This window comes from Anopheles arabiensis, chromosome 2 (genome assembly GCF_016920715.1).
Source record: "Anopheles arabiensis isolate DONGOLA chromosome 2, AaraD3, whole genome shotgun sequence".
Classification (NCBI taxonomy): Eukaryota; Metazoa; Arthropoda; class Insecta; order Diptera; family Culicidae; genus Anopheles; species Anopheles arabiensis.
Window position 1 is genome coordinate 62,143,597 of NC_053517.1, and position 21,528 is coordinate 62,165,124.

Below are 21,528 nucleotides of genomic sequence, written 5' to 3' on the forward strand. Positions count from 1 at the left end.
ATACTTTCAATTATCCTATTCTCTCCTGTTTCAGGTTGTTTAACCACTTTTATCATCTCTTTGATTTCGACTCCTCTCTCAACTCTTTCCGTAACCATATTTTTTCTTCTAATTCTCTTTAATTATTCTTCTAAGTTTTCATTAAGTTTATCATAGTCGCTACGCTCTACCTATGTATTTTTTCTTTAATTTTTTTGCTAGGTCAAGACTAGTTTAGTTAGGCTTAGTTTTTCATGAGTTATTTTGTTTATTTGTTAGGGTTTATTAAGTTTTAATTCTGCTTTATTTAGCCTTGATGGCGGATATTGAATTAATAAATGAAATTAAATTAAATTAAATTAAATGAAAAGAGTTAAAATATCAACCGAGTTTGATGTGTTTGATGTGTGAACGAAAGCGCACAGCGCGCAACGAAAGAAACGAGGGGAGGGAGTGTCCAGCGCAACACACAATGTACGGCAACAGCACAGCGCAAACCGAAAAGAACGCGCTGGAGGGGTTGTCCAGCACAACGGGAGGGAGGGGGTATCAGCTGATCAGCTGTTTTGTATTGCGAGAGCGCTCCGTGTAATTTGAAGGCAAGCGAGAGAGCGCTAAAAAACCACTGCCATTCGACTATGGCAGACAATTCGAATTCGACCGAACACCTTCCCCCTGTTTCTACATGCCTCTCGCCTGTAAATTTCTCTCTATTTGCCTGTCGGGTCCACATTCCGGTCCCGATTTGCCAACACCTCTTTGAAACCCTTGTGTTCGTAATCCCTTTTCCCTGTTAGTATCTAAGATTAGATTTGAAGATTATATTTGTTATAATAATCGCCGGCGGAAAAAAACAATTCAAATTATTGAGTACACTAGATCACCACTGCCATCTGCGCTCATTCGAATGATCGAAAAAGTTTGGCTACGGTGACAAACAATAAACAAATATGTATCAAACAGTAGCGCTATCACGTGTTCGATCGGGAACCCATCGGCATGTTAATAGGAAGTAACGTTTATGGGCCGGTCTGGTGATACAGTCGTCAACTCGTACGACGTAACAACATGTCCGTCATGGGTTCAAGTCCCGAATAGTCCGCGTTCCCATACGTAGGACTGACTATCCTGCTATGGTAACAATAAGTCACTGAAAGCCAAGCTCACTTCACTGGTTGGTACAGGCAGGCCTTGACCGACAGCGATTGTTGTGCCAAAGCAGAAGAAGAACGTTTATAAGAAGTAACAACAAAAACAACAACTATGTATTAATTAATTATAAAACGGAACAATAATGGAAGAAAAGACAGTGTTTAATGTACTTTAATTGCTTCTCTACTCAAACTCATGGATACAAAAAATCACGTAGATTTATTTTCATATTTATCAAATCTGAAGAAACCCTTTTGATCGGGAGGAAGATTCTCAGAACGACTTTTGGCCTCGTATGTGTCTTTTAAGTTTTTTAAGACCGTCCAAGGTGATGGTAGTCCCATATATATATATATAAATTTGACAGTTTCTGAGGGAATAGGAAAGGAATTTTTATCAAATTTATGTTAAATATTAAAAAAAAATATTTTTCTACAAAGTTTAGCTTACCATGTTTGCCGCATTTTTTATTCGAAGTACCCCCCCTCCGCGTCGATGGCCGCCTGCACCCGCTTCCGGAACCGCGCGCAAGCCCGGACAACCATGTCTCTGGGGATGGCCGCAAACACGGCCTTTATTCTGGCCACCAGCTCCGCTTTGGTATTGCAGGACGCCCTGTTGGTGTCCCGCTCAACTGTGCCCCACACAAAGTAATCCATAGGATTAAGGTCAGGGGAGCTGGGTGGCCAAACGTCGGTGCTGGTGTATCGGTCGAAATTGGCAGTGAGCCATTGGCGTGTTTTAACGGCCGTATGGCATGATGCTGAATCCTGCTGCCAAATGTACGGCCGCCCATTGGCCACCGTATTGTTTTTACGGTGTTCAGCGAACACATCGCCGCCTTCCGAATTTCGGCATTCGTATGGCCGGCACGAGCCATCATAACACACGTTACGCGCTTGTACAATTCGGACGGGTTCCACATATTTACGGAGCTAGACATTTTTTACACTTGTTCGCACAACTTTTAGCAATCGAATGACATATCAATCATTTCGATACGCCAACTCAACCCTGAGATATAAACCCAAAGGCAAGGTGTAAAATTTATCTCGAATACCCTTTATATATATATATATATATATATATATATATATATATATATATATATATATATATATATATATATGTACATATATACCATATATACCATATATACCATATATACCAATACATATATATATATACCAGGTTCCCACGACCAGGTGTGGTGTCGTATGTTCAGACGGACCGAGGCAACATGATCATGATCATCATCAACGTGGATGACAACGTGACCGGCAAACCTGGCAGCACCGAAAACACCAGCCTAGCTAAATAGCACCGAATGCAGAAGTTAGCTTTAGTCTTAGTTTATCAGTTCGCAAATAAAGATCCCCAGTAATATTTTTTTAAAACTTACTCCGGGCTATCGTGAACATAATTATATATATATATATATATATATATATATATATATATATATATATATATATATATATATATATATATAATATATAATATATAATATATAATATATAATATATAATATACATATATATATATATATATATATATATATATATATATATATATATATATATATATATATATATATATATATATATATATATATATAAGACTCACATATATAGGAAAAAGGCTCAAAAGTCTTAAAGTAACCAAAATATTAATCCCTTTTTGCTGGAGTCATGCAGTTGGCACACTATGTGCTTTTGCATTGTTTTGTTGTATCGTCGTCCGTTTTCAATTTGTGTTCGCTGCGCACCATTGGTTTGTTGCGAAAGTGTTTCGAAAACACGTTTGTAGTTGTTTACATAAACAAGATACTATACGATGCAATTGATCCATCTTTTATGTCATTTCATATTTTAAATTTGTATTGATTGCAAATATTGTTGTTGTTGTTTTAATGTTTACAGAGGTTTTGGAAAAATAATAAAAAAGTGTATTTGAAAATCATTAGAATGAAAAAAGTCTCCTCATATCTCATTAAAGTTTTTCCGTCCAAACTATTTTATACAAAGAAATTTACTACAAAGAATAAGTGCTAGAAGTTTTACTTTTCTTTGTTTTTGCCTCTTTTAACACGTTCGCCCCGGCATTGATTTCGTCAACTTTCTGTTCCGCCGGCATCTAGAAAGCAAGCAGTGGATTTTGAAACACGCATTAGAAAAAATGAGTTTTTTTGCAATAATTTTAACTCTCCTTTGTTCATAAATACTATAGTGTGTGGATTGAGGTTTTTATCAATCGCAATAATTATTAGAACACCATTCTCTTACCTTCACACTGCTGTTATTCATGCGATTAGAGTACAGTTGTTCGCAATGTTTTTTGTTTCCCTAGCAAAAGACTAATGGCAGGCTCCAGGGCCTGCCAACGGCATACGGGAAAGTTTACTGGCAGGCCCTGGGGACTGCCACCAGGCTGAACGTGTTAACCTTGCTCACCTTCTTCAACAACCACACCTTCACTCTTGCAACTTCGAGACATATGCTGTCGGTGAGGGTAAAATGTTGTCCTACTTTTATGGTTAGGTGTGTCTCTTCGTACCAAATATCTTGATACCTTTACATGCAATTAGCATGAGAGAGAATGGTGACATGACGCAATAGTAATATCTTTTCATAAGTTGATAGGACATGATCATGATATTACATCACGCAGTTTTTTAAATTTATTTAGCATACTTACAATTTGATCTTTTGATCAATTTTCGCTCTTCAAACATAATTGTGAAAATTTTCGTTTTGTTCCTTAAATATGTTGTAATCAATTATCTTATTATTTTAAATTCGGGGCATCTAAGGGATTTTTGGCAAGTAATATTTCAGTAAGGAATATTTAGTACATTTTAATTTGGCGGTCCGGACATTAAGAAAGAGAAAAAATCTTGCTTAGAAATCCGGACAAAATTAAATGCGTGTTTTAACGACATTTTGATTACAGTATGATAAAAACGGCGTAGCTATCACGTTATTAACTACTTCTTATACGGCGCGGGAAAGACCGACTGAACATATTTATTTACCGTGATGTTAGAGCGTACTATTACAATTATTCAGACACATTGTTAACTGATTCTAATACTTCATGGCAATCATATAAAATTTAAAAAGCAGCATGGCCAGAGGCCTGGGATGTATATAAAGAATTTCAATAAAAGCATAACGAATGTCCGCGTTTTAAGCTGTCCGTAATTTGAATCAAAACAGTTCATTTGTGAAGCATAAACACATGTTACTACCCAACCGGCATTATCGCGCGATTTTTATGTGTATCTATCATTTTTCTCATTCTAACATTCAGAAAATTATTCACTCTGTCTTGCTCTTCTGGGTGTTGGTCACTTTTTGCTCGCAACTTGGCTGTGTCACTTGGCTGTGTTCTCTTTCCATCGTTCGAGAGAAACTCTTGTGTCTCGCTTTTCTGGGACTTATCCAATTTCGCTTGCTACACCAAGCGTTCATGCAAGCGATCTTCTCTCGTCCGCTCTTTGTATCATTGTACTGGTACTCCCCGATATACGCTATTAATGCGGAGGCAATAGCGTATCTCGAATATTAGCAAATGTCGAGTTTTCGGTCAAATTATAGCTAATTTTCATATAATTTTGCATGAAGTGGTAGGTTTTAGCCACTAAATTAGTTATTTGATATGATTTCAACTGAATATTACAATTGTACACCTTTTGAAATGATTTTTAATATTCGACCAAAAGCGAATTTATTTTGAACTTGATATTCGATGTGTCAAATTAGTACAATTTGCTCAAAGAACTGTCAAATTTAGACAAAAAGCGTACAGCTAAATCGCGTATTTCGAGTATGGCGTATATCGGGAAATACCTGTATAGCCACTAGAGGAAGGCGCTGCTTCGCGTTCATATGAAAAAGTGGTAGTGTAAAAACAAGTTTGTAAACAGAAGGACGCGTCGATGCGTGCTCGTTTTTTCTCTCGTGAAACCACTACGGAAAAAAATTATTTGGTAAGTACAGCTTTCAATAAAGGATTATATCAATCTGTATCAAACTAAATGGTATTAATAATTGGTGATATCAAATCAGGTTAGGCCGGTCTCGTAGTACAGTCGTCAACTCGTACGACTTAACAACATGCCCGTCATGGGTTCAATCCCCAAATAGACCGCGCCGCCATACGTAGGACTGACTATCCTACTATGGGGGGGGGAATCAATTAGTCACTGAAAGCCAAAGCCCACAAGTGGGTACAGGCGGGCCTTGACCGACATCGGTTGTTGAGCCAAAGAAGAAGAAGATATCAAATCAATTTCGTTTTCTATAGCAAATCGTCACACACGCACAAACGGAAGTGAGCACGGACCACGATAGAAATAATCAATTGGTTGGTAAGTATTATGCTTCGCGTTAAATGGAACAGCGGTTTTCAAAATAGATAATATTTCCCTCTTTCACCAGCAGTGCCAAAAACAAAAGGACAGGAGAGGCAGGAACGATCATTCAACGCGTTAGCGCCGGACGAAGGAGAAGCGGCAGGAAGGCAGGAACGATCCTCCAACGTGCTAGCGCCTGGTAGAGGAGAGGCGGCAGGAAGGTTGGGACGATTATCCAGCACGCTAGCGCAGCATCTGGGAACAGCGAGAGGGAGGCAAGCAGGAAGAATTTTTAACGCGTGCACACCATTCGACGAAGACAACGCTGGATGAAAGGAAGAACGAGGAGAGAAGACAGGCAAGACGGGTACGTGTGTATCCCGCAACGGGTTTTCGGCAGTGTGAAATGTGAGTATTGAAAAGTGTATGTGTGAGTAGAGGTAAAGAGGTGAAATAAAGAGCGAATGTGTAGAACGGAAAAATGAGAGAGAGTCTGTGTTTGTTTTGGGAGAGAGGAGAGAATGAAAGAAATTGAACAATAATGTAGCATACAGAAACTGTATGATACACGCTGTCGCACCGTTGCAGAAACGTGCTCTTTAGTGCTGCTAATGAGCACGATTTGAGCATGTTTTGAGCCCGTTTTTTCTCATACAAAATTGTAAAATGTCGCGCGATAATGTCGGTTGGGTATGAAATAATTAATGACACTTCTCAGCCGACATTATCGAGCGACATTCCCAACCGGCATTATCGCGCGATTTTTATGTGTATCTATCATGTTTCTCATTCTAACATTAAAAAAATGTTCGTTCTGCCTTGCTCTTCTGGGTGTTGGTCTGGTTTTGCTTGCAACTTGGCTGTGTCACATCAAACATTCTCATGTTTCATATGGCTCTTCTCTTTCCATCGTTAGAGAGAAACTCTTGCGTCTCGCTTTTCTGGGACTTGTCCAATTTCGCTTGCTACACCAATCGTTCACGCAAGCGTTCTCTCGCCCGCTCTTTGTATCATTGTACAGGTACTCCTCGATATACGCTATCAATGCGGACCGGAGGCAATAGCGTATCTCGAATGTTAGCGTAAGTCGATTTTCGAGGTTTTCAGTAAAATTATAGCTAATTTTCGTATAATTTTACATGAATTGGTAGGTTTTAGCCACTAAATTAGTGATTTAATCTGAATTCAACTGAATATTACAATTTTATACGTTTTGAAATGGTTTTTAATATTCAACCAAAAGGGAATTTATTTCCCATTTGACATTCCATTTCTCAAATTAGTACAATTTGCTCAAAGAACTGTCAAATTTGGAAAAAAGCGTATAGCGAAATCACGTATTTCGAATATGGCGTATATCGGGGAATACCTGTATATCCACACGAGGAAGGCGCTGCTTCGCGTTCACATGAAAATGTGGTAGTGTGAAATCAAGTTTGCAAGCGGTAGGACCCGTCGATGCGTACCCGTTTTTTTCTCTCGTGAAACCAGTACGGAAAAACTATTTGATAAGTACCGTTTTTAATAAAGGGTTATATCAATCCTTATCAAACTTAATTAAAATCAATTCCGTTATTTAAAGAAATCGTAACACACGCAAGAAAGGAAGTGAGCACGGACCACGATAGAAGGAATATTTAATTGATTGGTAAGTATTGCGCTTCGCGTGAAATGGAACAGCTGTTGGCAAAATATTTAATATTTCCCTCTATCCCTAGGAGTGCCGAAAACAACAGAACAGGAGAGGAAAGAAGGCAGGAACGATCCTCCAATTATTATGCCATTATTATCACTCTTTTGTTTCATTGCGATAAGCGGCGTAGCACATGTCGTTCTCGTTCTCTCTTTCCTACCTCATTCGTTCTCAAGAGAATCACTGCCCAAGGAAACATCCCAAAAGTCCAAAACGCGATGAATGGGTAAAACTATGGACCTGAGATGGGGCCCTATCTCAGTACCCAAACTGGTACCCAAAGGCAGACAATTTTGGACTTATTTTTTGAGAGAGAGTGAAAAAGGTGATGCTTCTCCCTCTTCTCACACTTCTCTCTAGAATTTCATTTGTATGAGTTCTAGGAGAAGGGGAAAGGGGAGGAGATGTAGCAAGTGAATTATATTGATGAGAAGAGGGGAGACACATTCATTCACCCAAACGTCCAAAACGCGATGAATGGGTAAAACTATGGACCTGAGATGGGGCCCTATCTCAGTACCCAAACTGATACCCAAAGGCAGACAATTTTGGACTTAGCTTTTAGCTCTCTCTCAAAAAATGATTCCTCCCCTCTTCTCCACTTCTCTCTACAATTCCATTTGTATGAGTTCTAGGAGAAGGGGAAAGGGAAGGAGATGAGAAGTAAGTGAATTAAAGTTGATGAGGGAGGGGAGGGACACCTTCACCAGTCACCGTCAATATCGAGAATTTGAAATTGGCCGGTGGTGTTTGGTTCATCGGCGTTCCGTATGGACCACGGATGCTTAAAGGAAATGCCTTGTATATTTCCGTACAGTATCTCATTGCGGCGGAACCTTACAAATGTTATTGCGCGGTCGAATCAGGAATCGCGCATCGGATCGATGGAAGAAGGGAGTACGAACGAGGGGGGAGAAGAGGAAGCACAGAGAAAAACGCTACACATTCACTCATACATTCTTACAGCAGCAGGCAATTCGAAGGAACATGAAATCGGGAGAGTATATTTTAACGCTCGCGAATGAGTGCAAGCAGGTGCGGTATAGAAGATAGAACAAGACAGCCTAGTTTTTGTTCAAGCTAGGTCCAAAATGTTTCCTTGGGCACCAGTCACCGCCAATATCGAGAATTTGATATTAGCCGGTGGTGTTTGGGGTATCGGCGTTCCGTGTGGACCACGGATGCTAAATCAAAATGCTCTGTATATTTCCGTACAGTATCTCATTGCGGCGGAACCTAATAAATGTTATTGCGCGGTCGAGTAAGAAAACGCGCATCGGATCGATGGAAGAAGGGAGTACGAACGAGGGGGGAGAAGAGGAAGCACAGAGAAAAACGCTACACATTCACTCATACATTCGTTCAACAGCAGGCAATTCGCGAGAACATGAAATCGAGAGAGTATATTTTAACGCTCGCGAATGAGTGCAAGCAGGTGCGGTATAGAAGATAGAGCAAGACAGCCCAGTTTTTGTTCAAGCTCCCAAGGAAACATTTTGGACCTAGCTTGAACAAAAACTGGGCTGTCTTGCTCTATCTTCTATACCACACCTGCTTGCACTCATTCGCGAGCGTTTATACTCCCGATTTCATGTTCTCGCGAATTGCCTGCTGCTCCGCCAAGAATGTGTAGCGACCTGCGCCTTTCTTCGTAAACCGCCGCCGCAATAGTAACGGAAATATACATTTGCCTCCGTGGTCCACACGGAACGCCGATGAACCAAACACCACCGGCCAATGTCAAATTCTCGATATTGGCGGTGACTAGTGAATGTGTCCCTCCCCTCCCACATCAACTTTAATTCACTTACTTCATTCTCCTAGAACTCATACAAATGGAATTCTAGAGAGAAGTGGAGAAGAGGGGAGGAATCATTTTTTGAGAGAGAGCTAAAAGCTAAGTCCAAAATTGTCTGCCTTTGGGTATCAGTTTGGGTACTGAGATAGGGCCCCATCTCAGGTCCATAGTTTTACCCATTCATCGCGTTTTGGACGTTTGGGTGGTAGAGGAGAAGCGGCAGGAAGGTAGGGACGAACATCCAGCTCGCTAGCGCAGCACGTGGGAGCAGCGAGAGGGAGGCAGAGCTGGATGAAAGGAAGAACGCGGAGAGAAGACAGGTAAGACGGGCACGTGTGTATCCCGCACCGGTATTAGGCAGTGTGAATTGTGTGAGTATGTACATATGTATGTGTGAGTAAGATGGTGAAATAAAGAGCGTAAGCATGTGCGGAATGGACAAATGAGAGTAAGAGTCTTTGTAGGGAGAATGGAGAGAATGAAAGAAATTGAGAAGGGATGTTGCATACATAAATCAAATGTATGGTACACGCAGTCGCAAGGTAGCAAAAACCTTCTCTATAGTTCTGCTATCGAGAATGATTTGACCGCGCTATAGAGAACACTTTTTCAATACAAAAAAAACCGGTTGCAACGTGACAATGTCGGTTGCCCAACTGGCATTATCGCGCGATTTTTATGTGTATCCATCATTTTTCTCATTCTAACATTCAGAAAAATTTTCATTCTGTCTTGCTCTTCTGGGTGTTGGTCACTTTTTGCTCGCAACTTGGCTGTGTCACATCAACCATCCTCATGTTTCATATGGCTCTTCTCTTTCGATCGTTCGAGAGAAACTCTTGTGTCTCGCTTTTCTGGGACTTTTCCAATTTCGCTTGCTACACCAAGCGTTCACGCAAGCGATCTTCTCTCGTCCGCTCTTTGTATCATTGTACTGGTACTCCCCGATATACGCTATTAATGCGGACCGGAGGCAATAGCGTATCTCGAATATTAGCAAATGTCGAGTTTTCAGTCAAATTATAGCTAATTTTCATATAATTTTGCATGAAGTGGTAGGTTTTAGCCACTAAATAAGTTATTTGATATGAATTCAACTGAATATTACAATTGTACACCTTTTGAAATGGTTTTTAATATTCGACCAAAAGGGAATTTATTTTGAATTTGATATTCGATGTGTCAAATTAGTACAATTTGCTCAAAGAACTTTCAAATTTAGACAAAAAGCGTACAGCTAAATCGCGTATTTCGAGTATGGCGTATATCGGGGAATACCTGTATAGCCACCAGAGGAATGCGCTGCTTCGCGTTCATATGAAAAAGTGGCAGTGTAAAATCAAGTTTGTAAGCAGAAGGACGCGTCGATGCGTGCTCGTTTTTTCTCTCGTGAAACCAGTACGGAAAAAAAACTATTTGGTAAGTACAGCTTTTAATAAAGGACTATATCAATCTGTATCAAACTGAATGGTATTAATAATTGGTGATATCAAATCAATTTCGTTTTCTATAGCAAATCGTAACACACGCACAACCGGAAGTGAACACGGACCACGATATAAATAATCAATTGGTTGGTAAGTATTATGCTTCGCGTTGAATGGAACAGCGGTTTTCAAAATAGATAATATTTCCCTCTTTCACCAGCAGTGCCAAAAACAAAAGGACAGGAGAGGTAGGAACGACCATTCAACGCGTTAGCGCCGGACGAAGGAGAAGCGGCAGGAAGGCAGGAACGATCCTCCAACGTGCTAGCGCCTGGTAGAGGAGAGGCGGCAGGAAGGTAGGGACGATTATCCAGCACGCTAGCGCAGCATCTGGGAACAGCGAGGGGGAGGCAAGCAGGAAGAATTTTTAACGCGTGCACACCATTCGACGAAGACAACGCTGGATGAAAGGAAGAACGAGGAGAGAAGGCAGGCAAGACGGGTACGTGTGTATCCCGCAACGGGTTTTCGGCAGTGTGAATTGTGAGTATTGAAAAGTGTATGTGTGAGTAGAGGTAAACAGGTAAAATAAAGAGCGAATGTGTGGAATGGGAAAATGAAAGAGAGTCTGTGTTTGTTTTGGGAGAGAGGAGTGAATGAAAGAAATTGAACAATAATGTAGCATACAGAAACTACATGTATGATACACGCTGTCGCACCGTTGCAGAAACGTGCTCTTTAGTGCTGCTAATGAGCACGATTTGAGAATGTTTTGAGCCCGTTTTTTCTCATACAAAATTTGAAAACGTCGCGCGATAATGTCGGTTGGGTGGGACGTTTCTGGAACGGTGCGACAGCGTGTATCATACATGTAGTTTATGTATGTTACATCAGTTTTTTTTAATGTAGTATACTATAACAGTGGTCTCCAACCAGTGGTTCGTGGCGTTAACAGATGTGTTCCACGAAAGAATTTATTTTTGAAGAAGGTAAGCTAGGGTAAATGTACCAATAGTGGTGCAATTTGTGGTGGTACCGATGTGTTTTAATGGATTTAAAGTGCCAGGAAGGACATTTTCTGAATATTTTAACACATAGCAATTGTAATATGTTTTATCTTCGCAATCACAACCATTTTTACCATGAAATATATCAAATTTACGAAAAAATACATATTTTTGTGACTCCTTCGTTGTACCTATAATGGTGGTATGGTTCCTATAGTCGTCTTATTGTGTTCCTATAGTGGTGGTAAACAAAGATGCATCAAAAACGGTGTATAATATCAATGAAACTTAGTTTGGAAGCTGTTTTCGTATGAATAGAAGGGATTACTGCCATAATATTGGTTTCTTCCGTAATTTGATCGTAAAAAAATGTATAAATTTGATCGATGAAACTATTGACTAAAGTACTGCATCACACCTGTCGTCAACCTACACCTGGAAGAGTGTGCTTGATTTGAAGTCAATTTTTTATTCAGCCATATAAGCGAATTTTGGCCTGTTTTTGGTATATTACCTACATAAAACTCGTTTCTGTTGCATATTTTAGTGAAAACAGTACGACATGTCGAAAATATGCTCGAAAAAATCTAAAACGACCTGTTTTTATTGATTTTATAGCTATAACCACTATAGGAACATGCCTGTTTTGTGTACCTATAATGGCACTATGGTAAAGCAATACGGCCGAAGCCGTTCTTTCTGAATAAAAAATGGCACTATGGTAAAAAACACTTAAAAATACATAAATATGATCAAAAGGCAAATAATTTTAGTAAAACAATAATATTTCATAACAGTTATGTTGAAAAACTAGTAACTGCGTGGTTATGTGGTCATTTAGAACGTTAACAGAAATATGAGTTTCGTTATGAAATCCTAAGGATTTTGGAAAAATGTTGACACATTCCACAAAATAATGGATTTTTCAGTCACTAAGTAAAGGAATGGCCCCATTTAACTTTTAAACCTCTTGTAAAAGGCTAAAGAATATTTCACACTAACGTAAATAACTTAATTACTTTTAATTTGCCGTATGAACCGCATTTTAGTGCAATACCACCACTATTGGTACTACCACCACTATAGGTACATTTACCCTAATCACTTTACATATCGTTCAATTTTTTTCCACAATCAAGATTTAGTTATGAACAGGCATGTCTAGAATAATATAAAAACATATTTTTAATTAAAAACGTTGACCTAACTCTACAAAATGCATGCCTTCAATCGATGTGGGCCGCGGCAAATGCATTTTGAAAGCCAAGTGGTCCGCAAACTTAAAAAAAAGGTTGGAGAGCATTATGCTCCAATAGTCATAATTGGCCAATTTATTTCATTCTCTCAATTCTCCCAAAACTAACTCAGACTCTCTCTCATTTCTCCATTCCACACATTAGCTCTTGTTTTTTACCTCTATACTCGCTCATACACTTTTCAATACAGGTGTCTCCCGAGATACGACCCCCTCGAGTTACGACAGTTCGCAGATAAGACGATTTTGATTAAGACAGTTAAAAGTAGTGATAGAGACGAAATTTATGTTTTTTTTTCAATTTCTTGCTGATAACCGTTCCACACACAATTCCAAAGATTCCCCAACTACCCGATCTTGAATATTTATATCGTGTTAACGGCTTTTGAAATAAAATTTATACCGTTATGCTTCAAATTACGGACAGCTTCAAGTTCCGGACATTCGGCATGTAATCTAATATCTTCATATCCAGTCTCTGAACATGCTGATTTTTAATTTTAGATGTTTGCCATGATGTACTAGAATAAATTAAAAATCCGTTTGACCCCTGCTACCCCTGATGCCACAGTCAATTAAAATTTTCTGTCGGTCAGTTCACCACCAGGGGTAGTAGTTTTGCTTCAACCCCACGCCAGTGTTATTTCTTTGATAATTCTTATTAAACCCGTCCTCGTGCATTGCAATACACCAAAATCAATTGTGGGAGTATTTCTTCTTCTTCTTCTTTGACTCAACAACCGATGTCGGTCAAGGCCTGCCTGTAACCACTTGTGGGCTTGGCTTTCAGTGACTAATTGATTCCCCCCCCCCCATAGCAGGATAGTCAGTCCTACGTATGACGGCACGGTCCATTTGGGAATTGAACCCATGACGGGCATGTTGTTAAGTCGTACGAGTTGACGACTGTACTACGAGACCGGCTATGTGGGAGTATTTATCAACGCGAAAACAACAGTGTTTTATCATATTGTGCTCTGAATTTTATTAAAACACATATTAATTTCTGTCTGGAAAACGAAGCAGGATTTTTTATTTTGTTTTAAATTCCGGACAGCGGAAGAAAATTGTGATTTATTGTATAAAAATATGTTTTTACACCGTGTTAATAACAGGAAAAAACGTTGCTTGAAGGTTAATTTGTTATGTCGTAGAAGAAACACCGGTCCAGACGTTAAAACAAGTTAAAAAATTAAAAGGTTATGTGTGTGTGTAAGTTTGAAGATTTTTAAAGGAATTTTACGGCTGTCCGGAAAAAGAATCAAATCGTCCGTAATTTGAAACATGAGCTCAAAACTGTCCTGAATATGAATCAAAATGTAATAAGTTCTAAGATAGTTACGGTCGCCATGTAATGTGATGAGCGTACATACGGTACATACTGTACATCGATCAACCGTCGCGGTAGGTCAGTGTTTCGCTGACACGTATCGAGGTAGAATAACACTTTGTTAGAAGCGGACTTTTCAACGCTTGATCGTCCAGGCGATCATAGAAACCTTTAGGAGGTTTCCCTTACTGGAAACGTTGGAGTTTAGAAGCCTTAACTTTGGGTAGGGCGACATAACTAAACTCTTGAAATAAGTTGTAAGGCGAAGTATTAGGAAGCGTAACGTCCTATCTTGGCAGTCCGAACGAATCTGACTTGCCATGGTTGGAATTGGTTTTATTTATACTCAAGATATGTTATGGGTTTCGTACATTTGGTTTTTGGAACATGTTTTTGTCCTAATTAAATGTTTTTGTTATTAGTAACAACTTATAAATTGAAATGGTGTGAAGTGTTTGTAGATGTGTGCCTATGCTTTGGTTTCACTGTATTGCGAAATAAGGTTTCAACTATTGTTGCTAAAGAATGGATGTTTTCGTCTCTGAGCTTATAACTTGCTATGCGTTCTCGGTTCACCTAGTTTGCCTGTAGTAACGCCTGATTTGCTTATTATGCGTCTTTCGGGTGTTTTCAAGAAGTGTGTCACAATTGTTTTTATATGAACGGTGGGCCCTAATTCTTCCGGTTGCTTTGTTATGGTATGATCTGATTTGCTGAGTGTGTTATAATGAATGTGTTGCAATGGTGTGATTTGGCTTTCCGAAGTTTGTTGCAATGGGTCTATAGATGATAGTGTGGTTTATAACAAGTTCTGTTTAGCAGATATGCTACAAAAATATCGTTGCAGTTTTATGATATTTTTAAATGTTTCGAGTAAAATTATTGGAAAGATTTAATTATGTGTGTGGTTGCCCAGAATAAGTTTAACCGTCATGGAAACGACCGCCTACCCGCGTAAGTTTCGTAGCTTTATTTCAGAATAACTTTGGATTAAAAAGTCGTATCGACTTCAAATTTTAAAAATGCCTCAGAAAAGATGTTTTCTAACCATGCACAATAAAACAAAGAATCAAAAATGTCAATATATTATTACACAACAAGCAATAAAATTTAACTGCAATACAACGTTTGAAAGAAAAGTAAAAGACATAATCATCCACTCAAAACATGCGGCAAGGCCAATTGGGGTGTTGAAGTTACAGCACATTTTTGATTAAAAAAATATTGACAGGATTTTTAAAATTCTCATTTATATGTTGTAAAACATTATTATGATCCTATAAGACAATTTTCATTCAAATATAACAAGTAATTCAAAAGATATACGCTTTTAACTACGAAAAACATCATCCTTCCTTACAAAATATATAGCCTACCCGTGTAGGCGGTTGTACGGTTACGTAGAGTTTTTTGGTCGTACACAAGACGGTTACTAAACTGGGGATCTATATTGACGAAAGCCTGGACTAAAACTAATTTGCTAGATTGGTGTCTCGGTGCTGAAAGGTGTTCTTCCGTCTGCCGGAGCCAACCACCTGATGCGATCATATTCATCCCATCTGCATGGTGTCGTCTGCATACTGGACGGTCCATCCCATCAATATGACACCGCACGTGGACGTTCCGTTCGCGATCTTCGCCGGTTGTCGTGGGAACCTGCTTCTAGTGCGGTTCCCGTTGGAACATGACTCCGAGGCTCGCTTGCAACCGTGTGTTTGTCTAGCACGTGTACATACCTATTTATTTTTTTTCTCTAATGTAGTAGGTTTGTTCTAGTAAAGTGAGTAATACGGAGGTTTGACCGATTAAAATTGAATTATTAAGAAAATATAAACTGCCAACAATGTTTTAAGTGTCCGTAATTCGAAGCAGTACGGTACATTATCCAATATTACAGCCGTTGCCGTCAAATTTCGAAGGCTCGAAGTCACCAATTTTTGACAGTGTGCATCAATTTTTGTCTCAAAGGTGTCAATTTTTGACAGTGTGCATCAATTTTTGTCTCGAATGCGTCAATTTTTGTCAGTGCGCGTCAATTTTTGTCTCGAAGGCACCAATTTTTGTCTCATGGTCATTAATTTTTGTCGCTTGTTCTTGAAATTTTGCCTCTTTACATTTATCAACATGAGTTTACCTGATTTGACGCGTAGTTGGGGTTATTTAATTGTAGTAACATTTAATTTCAATAAAGAGAGGAATCTCAATGTGCCGCTTAATCGTGACGGTTGTGTTTGTTTTGTGATTATTGTAATTTACCCTTGTGTGATCAGTTTTGTAGTGTCTGCTGCGTGCGGTAATGTCCGTGCGTGGTAGCAAAAGAGATAGAGACCGTAGCCGCTCTCGTACACCTCCTGACGTATGTCGTCACAAAACCTCTCGCTCACTCAGCGAAACTAACATGGATGGTAATGAAGAGAACATGGATGATGGTTTTATCGAAGTACGGGGGAAAAAATCATCCAAGAAAGTTTCTGCAGCAGATCTAAATTGTGCTGCTCCTGGCCCCTCAACAGCTACTACTACAGCTCCTTCCTCATCTTCGACCGTAAACCGGCACCCCACGTCCAAAGGACGGATTCCACCAATTGTGGTGAAATCAATACCCTTCTTCATCCTCCGTCCTACGCTCCAAGCCGGAGGAGTAACCGTTGAATACCAGCTGAGTGGTTTGGGCACAAAGATCTTCGTACGCTCAGCGGAAGACCGAAAGAAAGTCATGAACTTTCTTGACCATCAGAAGGCGGAGTATTACACTCACGACCTCAAGGAAGAACGTCCTTTCAAGGTGATTATACGTGGACTACCACTTCTAGACACAAACGACCTTGTTGATGAACTCAAGGTGAAACACAAACTTGATGTTCTAGAAGTTCATCGAATCAAGCGTCGCAATGAAGAGAGCATCAGCTACCATCAGCAACTCTACTTAGCACATTTCAAGCGTGGTACGTGCTCCATGGCCAAACTCGAGGCCATTCGTGCCCTCCATTCGATCATCATCCGATGGGAGCCCTATCGCGGAGGACGCAAAGGCCCAACTCAGTGCCTACGCTGCCAGGGATTCGGCCATGGCACAAGAAACTGCCACATTCAACCTCGCTGTGCAGTATGCGCCTGGCCAACGCCCAAGCCTCGGTCCCTAAGCCTGAGGCCTCCGATGAGCTTCATGATGCCACTACCCTCATGAAGATCTTTCGGGAAATGAGCTCAAAGCTCCGCCATTGCCGTACTAAGGCTGACAAAATCTCCGTACTTGGTGAACTCATCATTCAGTATGGATAAGCTCACTATCATGTTTTGGAACGCTAATTCGGTCAAACCTAAAGCTATCGTCCTTCAAGACTTTCTTCGTCAACACCATATTGATGTGGTTCTACTAGTGGAGACTCATCTTAGTCCGCATATGAGTTTCCACATTAATGGTTATATTGTTCATCGACTGGATCGAGTTACTGCGCACAGATCTGGAGGAGTGGCCATAGCGATCAAAGCGAATCTACAACATGTGCTGCTCCCACACTTCGCTACTAACATAATTGAAGCCATTGGCGTGCAATTTACATCAGCGGCTGGCCCCCTTGTACTACTGGCTGCCTACTGTCCCAGACAGTGTTCAACAGCCAACAATCTGGCGACTGTCTTTAACGAGGACCTGCGCAAAATAACACGGTCAAATCATCGATTTGTTATCGGTGCTGATTTCAATGCTCGTCACCAGATGTGGGGCAATCATCGTAATAACACCAACGGTCTCCATCTTGCAGAACACCTTCTAAATGGCAGCATCACCTTTGAGTTTCCTGACCAAGCAACTTTTATATCTCATAACGGCATTCCATCAACGCTGGACTTGTTTTGGACCAACACAACTATTAGTAAACCAGTAGCTACCGACGGTCTCAACTCCGATCATTTTCCAGTCATTACGGAAATCGAGCTTAATTCTCCACGTCTACCTCCCTCCACTCGACGGAACTATAAGCTCGTCAACTGGGATAGATACGGCCAAATAATCGATCTCCACATACTTCACACAGATATTGACACTGCAAATGATATTGATGTTGCCATTCACAACCTGGAAGATGCTGTAGGGAACTATGTTAAGAAACTGCTCGATAGCAGCATTAGGAAACTGCTCGATAGCAGCATTATAATATAATCGCCCAACTCGTGGGCGTAAACAAGGCGCATAAGATACTTGTCCTTATACGCCTCGATGTGACAATAGCGAATAAACGCTCTCTTGTATCCTGAACCTCAACGGAGTAAGACGCCTTTCTAAAGCTCATCCGAAGCCCCTGTGCTAGTGTTAGGGAACCGTATAATTTCCCTAAAGTGGTGACCCCGACGTGATAGTGAAATCCAAAAGCTCAAGCTAAACATCCGTCCAGCGAAGCTACCGTGTCTTTTTTGCGCCTGTGACACGAGATGAATCCCGAAGCAGCGTTCCCTACCGCGCCGAGCGCGGTTCCCTGCACTTCCCATGCAGATGTCAAGACGGAGACGGAGGAAAGGCACGTGATATCAAAAATCACTATCCCCGATTTCGACGCGGACGATGTCGATACCTGGTTCCTCTGTCTGGAAGTAGCATTTAGCGTAAACGACGTAAAATCGGACAGGCAAAAGTTCAACACCATCATCGTGGCGCTTGGTAACCGTGCCAAATATGTTTATGCGGCCATCGCTAAGTGCAACAAAAGCGAGATCACCGATCGTTACCAGACGCTGAAAAACGCCGTACTGGCGTATTTCCAGCCATCGGAAAACCAACGCTTAACCAGCCTCCTATCTGGCATTTCCTTGGGCGACCGTAAGCCTAGCATGCTGCTGTGATCCGAGATGCGAAGGTTAGGCGGAGAAAAATGTCCAGAAAGTGTGTTGCTCAACTTATGGCTCCGCGCACTGCTAAGCACCGTGCGGTCCATCATCACTGCCATACCCAACGCAAAGCTCGACGATCAGGCGAACGTGGCCGACAAAATCATGGAGATGCCACGTACCGACATTGCTGCAGTACAACGAGATGAAATCCGTACGCAGCATACAACTCACACAACGCCCGATTACATTGCATCACTGGAATACCGAATCGAGGAACTTTCTCAACGGATGGACGAAATACTATCAGTGGACCGACGCCCATCGCAGCACACGTCACGCCCCGCTACACATCAAGGTCAAGGGACCGAAGGAGTTCATCGCGCGGTTATCGACAGACGTTCTCATCCCACAGCCGTAGATGGATATGCTGGTACCACCTTCAGCATGGAGCGAAAGCGGAAAAATGCGAGAAAGAGAAGGAAGGCGACAGCAGCAGCCCATGCATTTTTTTCGAGGAAGGTATGCCGGTATACTCAAGGAACAAACCGTAAGTAGTTCCAACCGCAAACGCGTATCATTTTCTTTCGAATCCGATCACTATAACCCCACAAAAGAACCACTCCGAACTAATCTGCGCAACTCATTTATTAATAAGAGCCAGGATCACACTAACCATATTTCCGGTAACACTCCGAACCACACCCCCGGTAACACTCCGAACCCCACTTCCGGTAACACTCTAAAACACACCGCTACACAAGTGCCTATACACATTCGTAGAGTTCACATAGTAGATAATACCTCGTGCAATCGCTACCTCATCGATTCCCCCCTACCGCGCGTGAACGAACCAAAACTTCTAAACGAACACTATTCGCCGCGAACAATACATCCATAGCCACCTACGGCACTAAGCGTATGACCGTTGACCTCGGATTAGCACGGCAGTTCACATGGGATTTTGTCATAGCGGATGTAGGAAGCCCAATTATTGGCGCATATCAAAGTTGCTGAAGCTGAATGCGTCCCTTTGGTGACAACAAAGACTGCTGTGCTCACCCTGGATCAACTGACTAAGGGTCTAATCGCCGAGAGGAACATGCTGAGGCGTCAACATCAAAGAACTGGTAATCCCGCGCTGAAACAACGCTCATCCATGTTGGGGAGACTTATTGCAGATCGCGTCGAAATGATTCGCAATATTAATTTTGCAAACATGGTCAAAAGATTGGACCCGAGAGCACATCCATTCTGGAAACTCGCCAAAATTCTGAGGAAGAAACCGAGACCTGTTCCTCCTCTCAAATTTAACGATGATATTGTTATCACAGCCCCGGAAAAATCATCTGCACTTGCGTATCAGTTCGTCCAGGCCCATCAACTCGGATCCAGTATCAACAGTCCTCACGAAGCTGATGTAGAAGCCTCCTTACACCAACTTAATCACCAGCTTCCACCAACACCACCCGAAGCTCGTGTTTCGAGTGATGAGGTTAAAGGGGCCCTGACCCCCTTGCCAACATGAAAGCACCAGGCTTCGATGCGATACTCAATCTGCTGTTGAAACGATTGCCCTCTCGAGCACTTCAGCTACTCGCCAACATCTTCTCAAAGTGCATTGAGTTAAGCTACTTCCCGTCATGTTGGAAGTGTGTCAAGGTCATTCCCGTTCTCAAACCTGGGAAGGACCCGACACTTCCAACAAGCTTCAGACCTATCAGCCTTCTTGCAGCGTTGGGCAAGCTATTTGAGAAGGTAATTTACTGGAGGTTGCGTGATGCTGTCTTTGAACTCAACATCTTGCCACCTGAACAATTTGGATTCCGCGCTGGACACTCGGCTACCCATCAGCTGCTGAGACTGCATAACACCATCCTGAACAACAAACGTCTTTCGAAGTCCACAGCCGTTGTCATGCTGGACTTTGAAAAGGCGTTCGACAACGTTTGGCATGATGGCCTGCTCCACAAGATGTCAATCAAGGGGCTACCTCAGTTTCTCATCAAAATGATTCGGAGTTATCTTCAGGATTGATCGTTCCGTGTCGCTTTAGGATCCACAATATCAGATAGTATCAGCATCTCGGCGGGAGTTCCCCAAGGTAGTATACTGGGACCACTTCTTTTCTGTATCTTCCTGGCTGACATACCTTCGCTACCACAAGGGTGTGAACTGTTCCTCTTTGCGGATGACACAGCTGTAGCCGTTAAGGGACGCAAACCTGATGAACTACGTATTAGAGCTCAAAAATGTGTTGACATCATCGTTAAGTATGCACAAGATTGGAAACTTAAAATCAATCAGGATAAAACTCAGGCAATAATCTTTCCACACAGAATGCGTAGATCACTATTGAGCCCTTCTGGCAGACATAGAATTATTATTTTAGGCAGCACTATTAGCTGGTCTCGTACTGCAACATACCTTGGTGTTATCTTTGATCAAAAGATAAACTTTTGAGATCTCGTAAACCATTGTATCCATAAATGCCAGATATTAGTTAAAAGCTTATATTCCCTTATTAACAGGAGATCCAAATTGCATCAGGTCAACAAACTGGCAATCTACAAAACTATTATTTTACCTACAATAACTTACGGTATCCCGGTTTGGAGTAGCTGTGCTGTATCAAATCGGAAAAAAAAAACTCCAGGGCAAGTTAAACAAAGTTCTGCGGATGATATTAGATGTAGAGTATAGAAC

At 41.2% G+C, this 21,528-nt stretch overlaps 1 long non-coding RNA gene across 1 annotated transcript; it reads right to left on the reverse strand.

Annotated features, from left to right (window-relative positions):
- Positions 1 to 1,298: 1,298 nt before the first annotated feature.
- Positions 1,299 to 2,136, reverse strand: LOC120895825. Its single transcript, XR_005738380.1, has 2 exons — positions 1,582 to 2,136; positions 1,299 to 1,501 (listed from the first exon to the last, which is right to left on the reverse strand). It is a non-coding gene; the product is annotated as an uncharacterized LOC120895825 (long non-coding RNA).
- Positions 2,137 to 21,528: the final 19,392 nt, after the last annotated feature.